Below are 13234 nucleotides of genomic sequence, written 5' to 3' on the forward strand. Positions count from 1 at the left end.
GTGTTTTTATCTGCAGACGGTTAGTCACTATGAGAGTAAAAGGGGCTGAGTAAAGCTGGGACTTTTAACTATTCTTCTTCATATTTCCCCTGTGCTCCAGATGGGTTTTTGTACATTATGTTTTGCTAACTAAAAAGGAATTAACAAAAAAATTCCCAAAATAGGTTTGAGGCCCAGGCAGACAGAGAGATAGCTAACCAGCATTTGGGGGTTTGTATTGCTGTTTTCTAAATATTGCAATTCCTTCTCCCCTCCCTTTTTAACCAAATCCTATAACCAGCCAAAGGGAGCTGTTTATTTTGTTCATTTTTTAACTCCTTTTTTTCTGAGATTATTTACCAAACACTCTTAAAGATACACAGGATAAATTTGTTCTAAGGCTTATTTCAGATCATTTTTATCAATGTAAGGCAAGGCTGAAACTTAAAGGACCTTAAAAATGTAAGACTACTTAGAAAATAATAGACGAGAAATGGATGCACAAGTTAGGATTGTTTGGGAAGACAATGACTCTGTTGCAAAAGCCTTGATCTCTAAAAGCTTTTCAGATGAGCAGAAAAATCATATAAATAATTGTAATGCTGCCAAAGATATGCTAGAAGCTCTGAAAAAATCCTGTGGTTTTACCAGCTTGAAGTCACAAGTAGTTTTCATCAGAGAGTTCATAAAATTAACACAAAACATTTAATAATTTAAGGCTGCCTGGATTTAAATGATAAATAAAATGCTGGTTGCCTCTCAGCAACACTGGGTGAAAGATCTGATGCTTTTGTGTCTGTTCTAAATGGCAATGGGGCAGAGGATAGCAGAGATCTGAAGTCCACCTGTGGTTTCCTGTTTTTGTATGGTGATGACGAACCTATCTCATGAGCTAGTCATAAAGATATTGTACCTTTGTTTTCCAGACAGTTAGAATTCAATTGCTGCAGCAGAAGCATGCAGAGAACTGCTGTGGCTGAAGAAGCTGCTAAAGGACTTTGGAACAGATAAAGAGAGGCCAATCCAGGAAGACAACCAAGTTACATCAAGCTGTCACAGAGTGAGAAGGTGAATGTGCATACCAAACACATGGGATATCACTTGATACAAGACCTGACCAAGAAAGGGACCATCATTCTAGATGACCCACTGTCTGACTACAAATATGACAGCAATTATCCTGACTAAGCCTCTACCAAGAGATTGCTTGAGAACCTGCAAAGCAGGATGGGACTTGATAGGTGTTCCAAGCAAGCTTGAGATGGGGTGTTGGAGAACAGAATGATTTTGCATGCAGCCTAACATACAGTCCCTTGCCACTAACCTATTAGCAAAGTCCTTTTTCCTGAGCTTGATTGTTTATTTCCGTTGTTTTATTTGCTCTCTTTTTCTTCATCTGACACTTTCCATTGTGCATTCATGGAAACAGTTTCTCTCATGTGTGGAGACTTCAGTCTTCATTTTAATTCTTCTGATTGTAACTGAAATTCCACGGCTGTAATGAAGTTTTCTTTTTCCTACTTAAGTTACAGGTAGAGTGATTTTTATATACAAGGGGTTAATCATTGTGGGAACAAGAGGGGCTGCGTGGAAGCTGGGGCTTTTAGCTATTCTTCATGTTTTCCCTGTGCTATAACTGGCTTTTATATGTTGTGCTGTGCTGACTAAAAAGGAATTAACCAAAATTCCTCCAATTGAACATTCCAAATACCATCAGAATTAGTTCTGTCTGTCAAGCACTATAATTACAAAGCCCTTGGTGATGGGATTCCTGCTTTTGATATACTTGGTTCTCTCCCAGAACATGCTGTGACTGTGAGGGAACAGGGACAAGTCTGGCTTCACACCCACTCAGTTGCATAAAGAGGAGCCGGTCCATATGGCCCTTGGTTTGCTACAACAACAACAAAAACATTTGAAGCTTGAGCCTTATATTGGGGGGGAGGAAATAAATGATAACCAACAACTAGCCCAGCAGCATGATAGACTCTGTGAGATATACTGTTGGATTATCCCTGCTCACAGATTACAAGTACACTATCCACAGTAACTATGATGGACAAATTAAACAATTGTGTTTTGAGGCCTTTGGAGAAGTATTTTGACAGGATTTTGTCAAGTGTTATACCATTCTCTCTTTAAAAAAAACACTAACAACCTATTTGAAGGGTGAGTGAAGAGTACACATATTGCCAGGTGTAGGTAAAGGTGGAAAAAAAGGTGAGCGATGCAGCAAATCAGTGGCAAAACATAATTCTACAAACATTTCCTAATCTGGCACTTTCCATTTGCACTGCACTAAAAATCCCACAATACCTAGCCAGTAATCAGTTGTAAGATTTAGAAACATCTGGGAAATGGCAGGTGGGGGAAGTCCATTCAACTCTCCAAAGAGCATTTTTAAAGAGACCAACAACAAAATGAGTCAATTGCGGGCAACAATGTCCACCAAAGTATTATGTGGAATTTTCTCTGTTAGTCCTATGCTTTCTAACATTAGCATAGTGTACATGATTATCGTATCAATAATTCACCATGTCAAAATATTTCCACCCACCCACCATTCACATAAACAGACTAGGTTTCAGAGCTAGGTAAAGGTTAACAAAACAGCCAGCCTTTTCTGCTGCCATACCAGTCTCTGCCTAGAGCATCACAAACTCATTCCACAACAGAAGATCCTTTTATTACAGTTTCTCCTAGTTCTCCCGAAGCATACGTTTTCTTGTTCACTGAGAATGTTAAGGCAGAAATTGCCTTCATTCCAGATGCTTGTGATGTTCAAGGTAAATGTGCAGATTGCATCTGACTGCTGTTTTATGATGAGCTTCAAAAGACATTCTCTCAATAAGTGGAAAGTCTTCCTGTACCTATAATATTTAAAAATTCACCTCATTCATAATTTCAGGGGGGCATGAAGAAATACAGCCATTAAGGGTGCTCCCTTTCATTTTTTCTGGACTCCCTAGGGAATTTTCCAAGAATGGAGAGAACTCCGGGTGTTTCTATCTACAAACACAAACCTACAGACACCACATTTTGCTTATCTGAAGCAGGCCCTACCTCTAAGGCTGTACCAGTTTCTACACCCTTTGCTTGCTCTTGTCATTTTTTTTTTTAAAGTAAGTTCTCATAGTTTCCTGGGATTTTGCAGTCTACTGCCCATTAAGCTTCCTAAAAAACTGCAATTCCTAGGAAAAGCACAGCAGCTACCTTTTTAAAATATTAATAACAGGTAGGAAAGGCTGGAGAAGAGTGATGTGGCTTCAGAGATAGACCCTGTTCCAAATGAGCAAAATGCAGGTGGTTGTAGTAAGTGGATTTTTGCAGGCTGAAACTCCCATAATTCTGCTCAGGATTGATGGAAAATTCTGGGAGTTGGAATCAAAAAAATGAAAGAACACATAAAAACAATCAGCCTCAGTTTGTCAATTTTCTTTTCACATGAGATTATAAATACCAGGAGGTGTGGGGAGAAATACAGGGGCTGGTGCACATCATATGTGCAAATGTGGAATCATTTCACATAGGTATTATGGCCATATAGACAGGGAAATGGGTCAATAATATGCCTATTCTATACTTTACTTATTCTGATACTACCATGTAGCATTTCTGGTTGCCCAAGAGAATAATTACATAGGAAGGGAAGGACCTCTGCGTTCACCCCATCTACTGCATTTACCTCCAATGACTTTCCTGGCATTTGTGGCATGCTGCCATCAGAACAAACTACTATTTGAGTGAATGGCTTCCTAGTCAGAAAACAAAAGTTTGCAACTTGGGTGTGCTCCTGTGTAAGAAGGAGGGTGAGAAAGAGATCCCTCTCTCGGGATTGCCATCCCTCCTGCCGACTGCTGAGAAATAGAGCCAGACCCCACCTGTGCCCCCACCCTGGAAGATGAGACTTCCTGGACAGGACCCGGGGAATTTGGAGGGAGATATGAAAAGTCTCACAATTACTGAACCCGGGACTATCTTGGTGGGCGCGGGAGAGAAAAGGCAGGAAATAGTGGAGGCGGGGTTAGGGGATATATAAAAAGGGGAGAAGAAGAATTACCAACAGGCTGGGAGTGGATCTGGGTGGAAGATCCATGGACAGGGAAGACAGAGAAACTGTGTGTTCCCAAGGAGGAAGCGGACGCCCGGAGGAGGCGCGAGTCAAACCCCAAACCTTCTTACTGGGGCGAAAGAGAGACTAAGGAGTGGAGGAGGAAATTGAGGGAGTAGAGGGAGAGAGTGGAAAGAGAACGAAGGGAGAGATTAGAATGGAGAATATGGGAGAATCAACAGAGAGTCCCCGGGATTGTCCCTCCAATTCCTAGAGTCCCGTGGGAGACAGGGGAACCCCCCCCCCCCCGGGAGTGTTACTGGGTGGACATTCGAGGCGAAGACACTATCCCCCTACTGGGAGGAGGGGCTACTATTGAACTCTGAAACCCCACCAGGGTTGACGACCGGAACACCCCTTCAGACCTGTTGTCTAAGGGAGAGAATGTTTGGAATGCCTTTGTGGACACTGGACTGTTATTAAATACCCCAATAAATATCACCCCCATTTCTAAGCCAAGGAGAGTGGGTGCATTCTTTGAAAAAGAGTTGGAGCAGAATACTGAACTCTCACATCATGGATTTGCTTTTGAACTTGGACGCTCAGGTTTCAGTGGTCGTCAGGATCAACTGCATGGTTAAAACTAGTGCATAGCTACCCCTGTACCTGGACAGGTCTGATCTGCACACAATGACACATGCCTTAGTTACATCCTGGCTGGATTACTGTTACACACTCTATGTTGGCTGCCTTTGGAAAGAGCTCAGAAACTTCAGAGGGTCCAAAACTGTGCAGCTAGATTGTGAACTGGGGCTGGTTGCAGGGAGCACATACCTCCCTTCACCCCACCCCAAGTTACAGCAGCTCTACTGGCTGCAAACCTATTTCTAAGCACAATTCAAAGTACCACTTTTAACCTTTAAGGCACAAAGCATCTTGGGTCCAAGCAAACTCAAGGATGGCATCTGCCATTATGAGCCTGCCCAGGTGCTGAGATAATCAGGAGAGGCATTTCTCTTGGTGCTACCAGGTTTACAGGTGTACCTGGTGGAGACACAGGGGAGGGCCTTCTCTGATGCTGGAACCCCCTCCCACAGGAGGTCAGCCCGGCCCCATCTTTGCTGTCCTTTTACAAGCAGTCAAACACCTTTCTCTTCAGGTAGACTTTTCCTTAATGCTTGACTGTATGGAATGGTTTGTATTTTTTTTGCTTCTGAACTTATTTTAGTAATGTCTTTCCCTAACATTTTAAATATAACATTAATTCTTTTTAAATATTTGTATAATTTACTGTTTTTAGTTTTGAATATTGTGTTTTCAATTATGTAGGCCACCTTGTGTCCTTTTTAGGAGAAAAGCAAGGTAAAATAAAGCAAACAGTTTAACCCCATAGTACAAGGAGAGAGGGGCAGCGGGACCATAGCCATGCAATGTTTGTGATATCCCCTCTTTCTCTCTTTTACTGTTGTCATCTTCCACTTATTATCTAGCAAAGATAGGGAAGAGGAGGAGGAGGAGGAAGAAGAATTGCATTTGCTGCCTGTGGATACTCACAGCCCACATGCTGCCATCTCTGAGCCAAATTATCAGCTAAAGAGGTTTAGCTTGAAGGAAGAATGACAACACAGAGACAGACAGACAGACCTCACCAAAAGGGGGGAAACTGTTTAAAGATACTTGCAGAACTGACCGCTATTATTCCTGCCAGGTGTCTCTTTGTGATGCCTGATTCACTGTGAGGAAAAAGGATATCTAGTCAAGAGATTACATTTCCATATAAATAACTGTGCAATGTCATTCTTTGAAATAATGGCACTATGCTGGACAAAGCTAACCAAAAATAAAGTTTCTACATTTTTTATTTGAAGTGGTTGAGGAAAACATTTGAGCCCTGTAATATTGGAGATAGAAAGACAAACATATTGGAATGCATTTTCCTGGAATGAGGCACTTATAGGCCTCATTATTTGCCCATATAACATATATTATCATTCCAGCAGCAATGTGGGCAGAATTTGTTGGACAGATTTGGAATTTGGTTATTCCTTTTTTTTAATATGCAAAGAAATATGTGAAAGATCTTCCCAGTCTAATCCTTTCCTTTATAAGAGAAAAAGTGAACAGTCTGGGTGTTTCTTGGTTAAAGGAACATCCAAAAAAGTTAGTTAGTTAGTTAGTTAGTTAGTTAGTTAGTTCGTTCGTTCGTTAGTTCGTTAGTTCGTTAGTTCGTTAGTTCGTTAGTTAGTTCGTTCGTTCGTTCGTTCGTTCGTTCATTAGTTGATAGATAGACAGACAGAGAGACAGAGAGACAGAGAGACAGAGAGACAGATAGATAGATAGATAGATAGATAGATAGATAGATAGATAGATAGATAGATAGATAGATAGATAGATAGATAGATAGATAGATAGATAGATAGATAGATAGATAGATAGATAGATAGATAGATAGATAGATAGATAGATAGATAGATAGATAGAGTGAAGGTACTTCTCCATACATTTATCTTTGGAGAGTATGAAAACAGAGGTGAAGTAACAGAAAGGAGAGGTCAGTCTCAGAGACTTTGAGGTGTGTGTGTGTGTGTGTGTGTGTGTGTGTGTGTGTGTGTGTGTGTGTGTGTGTGTAAACTCTACATTTAGTGGCTCCTTGTGAAAGAAAAAAGAATATTCTTCTTTAAACAGGAAGCTTTCGCTAATACAGTTAGCATTCTCCCTCAATGAAGCTGTGGGTGAAATTATACATTAAGGGAATGCTTATTCCAGAGATGGGCATGAACTAACTAAATAAATAAGTAATAAAATAAAAAATCAGGAAGTTTGTCAGAAATTGCTGGTTTGTTGGTTTGGGTCATGTCAGGTTTGTCATAACTGATGAACGAAAACCAACTGAGCCAATAAACTTTTTAAGCAGTTTAACAAACTTCCTGATTTGTTTGCCACCCCGCCTCCCTTCCCATGGCCCCATTGCCTCCCTACCTTGTGCTGCTGCCTCCTCTCTTCCTCTGCTGCCATCACCCCCATCTTCAGAGACAGCAGCTCAGCTTCCATTCCAGGAAATTGTATATTCACCTGGTGTTGGATTGGGGCTGAGCAGTGCTGGATCGGCCATTTGCAGCCAGATCAATGATGGAGGAGGTGGTGACTGCAGAACCAGGTAGGGAGGTGGTGGGAGCAGTGGGAAGGGGGCAAGCGCAGGGCAGAAGGGGTGGAGGAGTTAGTTTCCACTCCCTCATGCATAAATATTTTTTAAAACGTGTTTCATCTTTAAAAGAAGTTTCGAAAGTTTGTGGTTTGTGCGTAACCACAAGCCACGAACCACCATGAACTGCCATTTTTCTGTTTCATGCCCATCTCTAGTATATTTCCTGCAATTAACAGGTTTTCCATCCAGGAATAGTCTTCACCTCAGCAGTTAGAGGTGCAAAATATGTGTTTTTTTTAATTGACCTTTCAGAAAACATGGCATGGCTAAATCCAAGATACGGAGGTAAAGAAAAGCTCTTCCTATGACTAATGACATTTTTCATACCTTGAGGAATGATACTTCAGAAAACTGCTTTACACCCATTTTCCTGACCTACCGATAATGCCTACTTTATACAACCTGTCATTGCGAATGAACTGGTCACTCCACATCACAGATTTCTGTTCTTCACCTAAGCAAAATGAGTTTTTATTTTTTGTTTTTGTTTTTTGTTTTTCAATTCCACTTGGTGGAAGGGCAGAAAAATGCAAGCACACTAGTTAAAGGGGCTATATATCTCCAGGGGACAAAACAGGTCAAGGCAGTTAGGGTTTCCTGATGTTATTCTTCCAGGGAAATGAATCTTGAAGTTTCTCATTCTCAGGGACAAATTGGGGGGGGGGAGGGGGGAGTTGGCAAATTTAAAGTGGCAAAAGAAGAGGGGTGACAAAAAATTGTTGGACTTTAAAGACTAAATGCACTTTTTCAGACACATGAAGAACATCTATATTATGCATTTGAAGGAATGGATTTTGGTCCATGAAAGCTCACACTGAAACAAATTTGTTAGTCTTTAAAATACCATGGTATTTTGTCCTCTCTCTACCCCCCATCCTGGCCCTGTTGCTTCTTCAATTTTGCCAACATGCTGAGAAAGACTAGCATGGCTACTTCCATGAAAACTGAGGGGATGGGGAAATCATTCTTCTTCCTTGCAGTGAGATTTCCTTTGATTAATATTGTGGAAAATCTTGCAGGAGATCTTGGAAGCTTTGGAGTAACAACCTTTATATTTGTCCCCTTTGTTACATCATTACCTTCAGGCCAATACTCTCACATTTGACTCCCTTGCCCCCATGCAGCTCTTTCCCCCTCTCTGGGTCAAGTAGCAATGGTTACAGATCCCATTTTTTTCTCTCCCACATATGGAATTGATTCAGATAAGCCATTTTTTAAAAATGAAGACAGTATATCTGATTATTTAAGTGGTCGAATAAAAGGTATCACCCACTCTTGCATTTGTGTATTTTGTTGATGATGCCAAAGATCATCTTCCAGCTACAGACACTCACCTGCCGCCACCACCCGCCCCCCCCCCCCGATTCCCAGCCACCTGGCTCTACTTCTAGTCCCAGTGCAGCCCACACCCAGCTGTCACCAAGGTTACTGGTAATGTTGTTTCCAGATGACAGCGTCTGCTGCTACAATAGCCTGCTCTGCTTGTTACGAGTGGGAACCACAGCTGGCTGCACAGTGCCACCTAGTCACCTGAGTCAAGATTAAACAAAGTGAGTCACAGAATACACATGTGGTTTGATGAGGTCACAGCTTTCTGAAAACAAGAAAAAGATTCAATGGTGACCATTTTATCTCCTTTCCTTCTCTTCCTCTCTGTGTTCTCTGTGTGTTTGTCTTTGTGCTATTCACAGGCTGTAAACAGGTTGATGAACCTTCATTACAGAGCTTATGCAGTAGAGTGCCCTAGATCAGCCAGATCTCCTGACCTCACATTTGCCGTGAACTCTTGAGGTAGGCTTTGGAAGGAAGTAGCATCACAAGAACAGAGTTTCCAGTCATCCATGAGTCTCACAATGCTAAAAGCAGAGATCAAGGGTGTCCTTGTGAACATGAATGAGTGTGCTTAAATCATTCATCAGTTAGTTGATTTTCCATGGTAAAAGGTCTTTCATCCGTTCATACTCTCCTTTCCCCCCTGCTGGATCTTGGGACTAGAAGTGACCCCGGCTGGGGAGAGGAGAGTGTTGCAGGCATTTATGGGGGAGACACGAGAGTCCTGGGAATAGGATACAATGTTCCCCTGTCCAGTGCTACTGGTTTGCTCCAAGAAATACCACCACCCTTCCCATCAAACCTACATTTTGGAGCCACATTGTGCTAAAGTTGAACCACTATGGATTAACAACCTTAGGCAAACCATTATTCTCTCAGCTTCACCCCACCATCACTACCACTGTACATTTTGGAGCTGTTGTAAAGAATACTGAGCTAACGTATGTGAAGCACCCTGAACTTGAAATGCGCATACTATAAAAATTATATTTAATTTATTAATCCAAGTGTCTCGGAAAGAGCCCGGGGTAGCTTTTGTAAATTTCACTGTAGAATTATATTAAGGAATACAAATATGCCACTGAAATGACATGACTGTGAAAAGGCGAGGCAGTACAGCCAAAGGAACCATCGCTCATCTCATGTGAATAAATGAGCATGCAATGAAATTTGTTCTAAGGAAGTGGATGTGACACGCCAGGCAGCACGAGAGGTGTTTCCACTGGCAAAAGTAGTCCATGCCTTTGTGCTGTGATTACTAGGATATTTGTGAGGTGGGAGAGACTCCAAGAATGCTCTGAGCAGCTGCTGTGAGATGACAGTTATTTGGAGGTGAACAAAAGGTGCATCTTGGAGTCACACTTTTTACTATCTCTGAGAGTAATTTTAATGTAACATTTTCCGCCTTGTGGTGAGTTCTGTTTTGGAGTGGGTCAATTTGAATGGGATAAAAAGGCAGCTGTGGAGGGAACACCTTTGCTAATATCTGAAACATCATCAACATATCCTCTTACTCACCTCCCTCCCCCAAATCTGTAGTATTAGAACTAAATATATACTGTTGATAAAGAGTATGAGTGAATACACATACACTCACCCAACACTCAAACATATTGTACATGCTTTGCTGCTTTGCCTGAAGGTAGGACAGGGATAAGCTGAGCCACATCAGTTTTTTTCCCTTTATAGTAGTGCTAATTTCTTTATTGTATTATTTTATGGAATGGATCATGGAAAGCAAAACGCTTCCATGATTCTCTTCAACCATGCAAAGAGAGGATAATATTCCCTTTCCTGCTTCCTAAATTGGGGGATACAAGGAAAGATCTAGCAGACTGTCTGGCTATGTTAGAGACCTCCCACACAACAGAAGGTGTCTGAATCTGTGAGGACTTTCCATTTAAGACTTTCCCCAACTTGAACAGAGGGCTTCTATCAGCCTACAGACATAAGGGAGAATGACTAGTGTGCCCCAGCACCTCAAAGGGAGAGAGGGCAGTTGAAGGAAACACATTTCCCACTTCCTAACTGCACTCATCATTTCCAGAGCAGATCCAGAACCTTTTTTGAAAGCTATAGGCCCCAGATCTGTTCTAGAAATGCTTCTATCCTGTGGTGCTTTGGTAGATTCCATTGGGACAAAAATTTAGTCCTGGATCTAGTGGGAAAAGTAATGGCAGATGCATGTATTAGTACTGCCCAGTGTGAAGTCAAATTCACCCTCAGAAAACCCATTTGTCACTGCTGTTAAAAATCTTGCATGACTTCAACAGGAGCAGGCTGAGGTCTAAGCAGGGGGAAGTCCCTCATCTCAAAATGGTGGGGCCCTTATTCAGATTACAAGCTACTGGTAGTTTTCACTTTTTGAGGGACCCTAGATTACCTGCACAGACCTGGCCTTTTAAAAATCTGCCTTAATACGCTTATAGAACACAAGAAAATTCAACAGCTTTTAACAATGTTTACAATTATACTTTTTGAAATTCTGACTGAGAATATGTATTTTATAGCATACATTCTATTATACTGCCTCCTTTTTAGTAGTGTGTGTGTTGTGTGCAATCAAGTTGGGATCAACTTACAGTGGCCCTAATAAAGCTTTCAAGGAGTGGTTTTATCAGTTTCCCCCAAAGAATTTCCATACCTGAGCAGGGATTTAAACCCAGGAACTCATCCAGTGCACTATCCTCTACACCAGTGGTCCCCAACCTTGGGCCTCCAGATGTTCTTGGACTACAACTCCCAGAAGCCTTCACCACCACCTCTGCTGGCCAAGATTTCTGGGAGTTGAAGTCCAAGAACATCTGGAGGCCCAAGGTTGGGGACCACTGCTCTACACCACACTTTTTAAATTGTTATCCACTGTCAAGTCACCCCTGACTTATGGCGACTCCATGAATGAGCAATCTCCTAAATGCCCTGTCCTCAACAGCCCTGCTCAGATCTTGCAAACTCAAGCCTGGTGGCATGATTTATTTTATGGTTCATAATCACATGGTTCATTATCGTGTACTTCATGACACAGTTCTGCAGTAGATTGCAAGATTCATAATGCTTCCACTCTACCATATTTTTCTCGGCCACTACACCTAGAGTAGTGCTGAGACACTAATGGCAGTGGGATACAAAATGAATGAATGAATGAATGAATGAATATTTCCTCAGCTTTGCTTTATGAACATGTAGCTGTGAAATAGGATTTCACCCATTAGGATGCTACTCACACTCGGAAGCTGGACCCCCTTGTGACCCTGCTTTGCTTTTTATTGACCCAGGTATCTCCTGTGGATGCCATCTCTGAGCCAAATAATAATGGAAATGAAATCCCTAGGAAATGTGGGGGAAGGGGCAGTAGGGGCTGACTTTGCCTTTTATAAAAGCTGCCATGAGTGACCAAACCATGTGTTCCAACACACGGAATTTTTGCTGAGGGGATTCCTCAGCCACTGGGCCCTCAGGAGAGGGAGGCCAGCAGGACTCACACCTTGTGCAAGCTACACAGTTCCAGAGCACCTCCAGAAGAACAGAATGGTGAACTACTTCTGAGTACTCTGTATCTAGAAAACCCTGGAAGGGTCACCATAAGTCAGAACTGACTTGGAGACACATAAATATTATTATTCAATTGTTGTTGTTATTGTTTTTTTTTTAAAAAAAAAAACATCACCTCCAGTTTATGAATGTGGAATATTGTGCTTCTGTATCCATGATTCAAAGTGCAAGGAAATGGTCTAATATTAGTGCACAATATTGTTGCACATGTTGGAAGCAGGACAAAGAATGCTAGGCTTTACATAATGGCAGCAGTCAAGATGATCTACGGGATCATTGTACTCACTACAATTACAAAGTGATACCAAACAAAGGGAAATCCCAGAAACTAACTCTGTTTGTAAAAATAAATTAACTACTTCTCACCCGAACAAAAAGCAATTGTCAGGGCTGTTTTTCAACAAGTATGAACGGTAGTGAGCATTCACAGAAGCAAGAACAGCTGGAATGTGGCTGTAGTTGCTTTTACCAAAATATTTTGAAGGGCTGTTCTGGATTAATGAAATGGTAACGCAAAGATTTCAGTCAGTGCAAAACACACAATGGAGAAAAATATTCACTATTAAGCTTTCAGGTACAGTAAACTTATGTTACTTTGCTTGCTCAACAGAATGCAAACTAAAAAGCTGTGTTCTGATTTTCAAACCCTTTCCTTAGAATAGGCAATATGAAGAAGAAAAGCTATATTGGGAAAAAAGCTCACAAACATGTTGTGTGCATGTTTTCCAAAAGAATTTTTCTCTCCAGTGATGGACACAAATTAAACAACCATCAAATTTGTTCAGAAAGTGCTAATTCGTTGATTCATATTCATACGAAACAATGCCCTGATGAATACCAATCAATGATTTTTAAGTGATCTTTTTAATTTGTCAATTTGTTGGGATATAAAACAGACCCAAGGCACCTAGAGACACCAAAACTACAGGGAGGCATCCTCAGACTCTCCTCCAAAAGCTCTCCAAGTTTTGTGAAGACTATGTCTCAGGTGTTCAGGTTATACATCCCACAAAGAGAGGGACCCAGGAAAGTTTCTCCCAGGCACCTAGAGACACCAAAATCACAGAGAAGTTTCTACTGACTCCCCTCTACAATCCTTCCACGTTTGGTGAAGA

The sequence above is a fragment of the Pogona vitticeps genome, chromosome 4, assembly GCF_051106095.1.
Source record: "Pogona vitticeps strain Pit_001003342236 chromosome 4, PviZW2.1, whole genome shotgun sequence".
NCBI classification, from domain to species: Eukaryota; Metazoa; Chordata; class Lepidosauria; order Squamata; family Agamidae; genus Pogona; species Pogona vitticeps.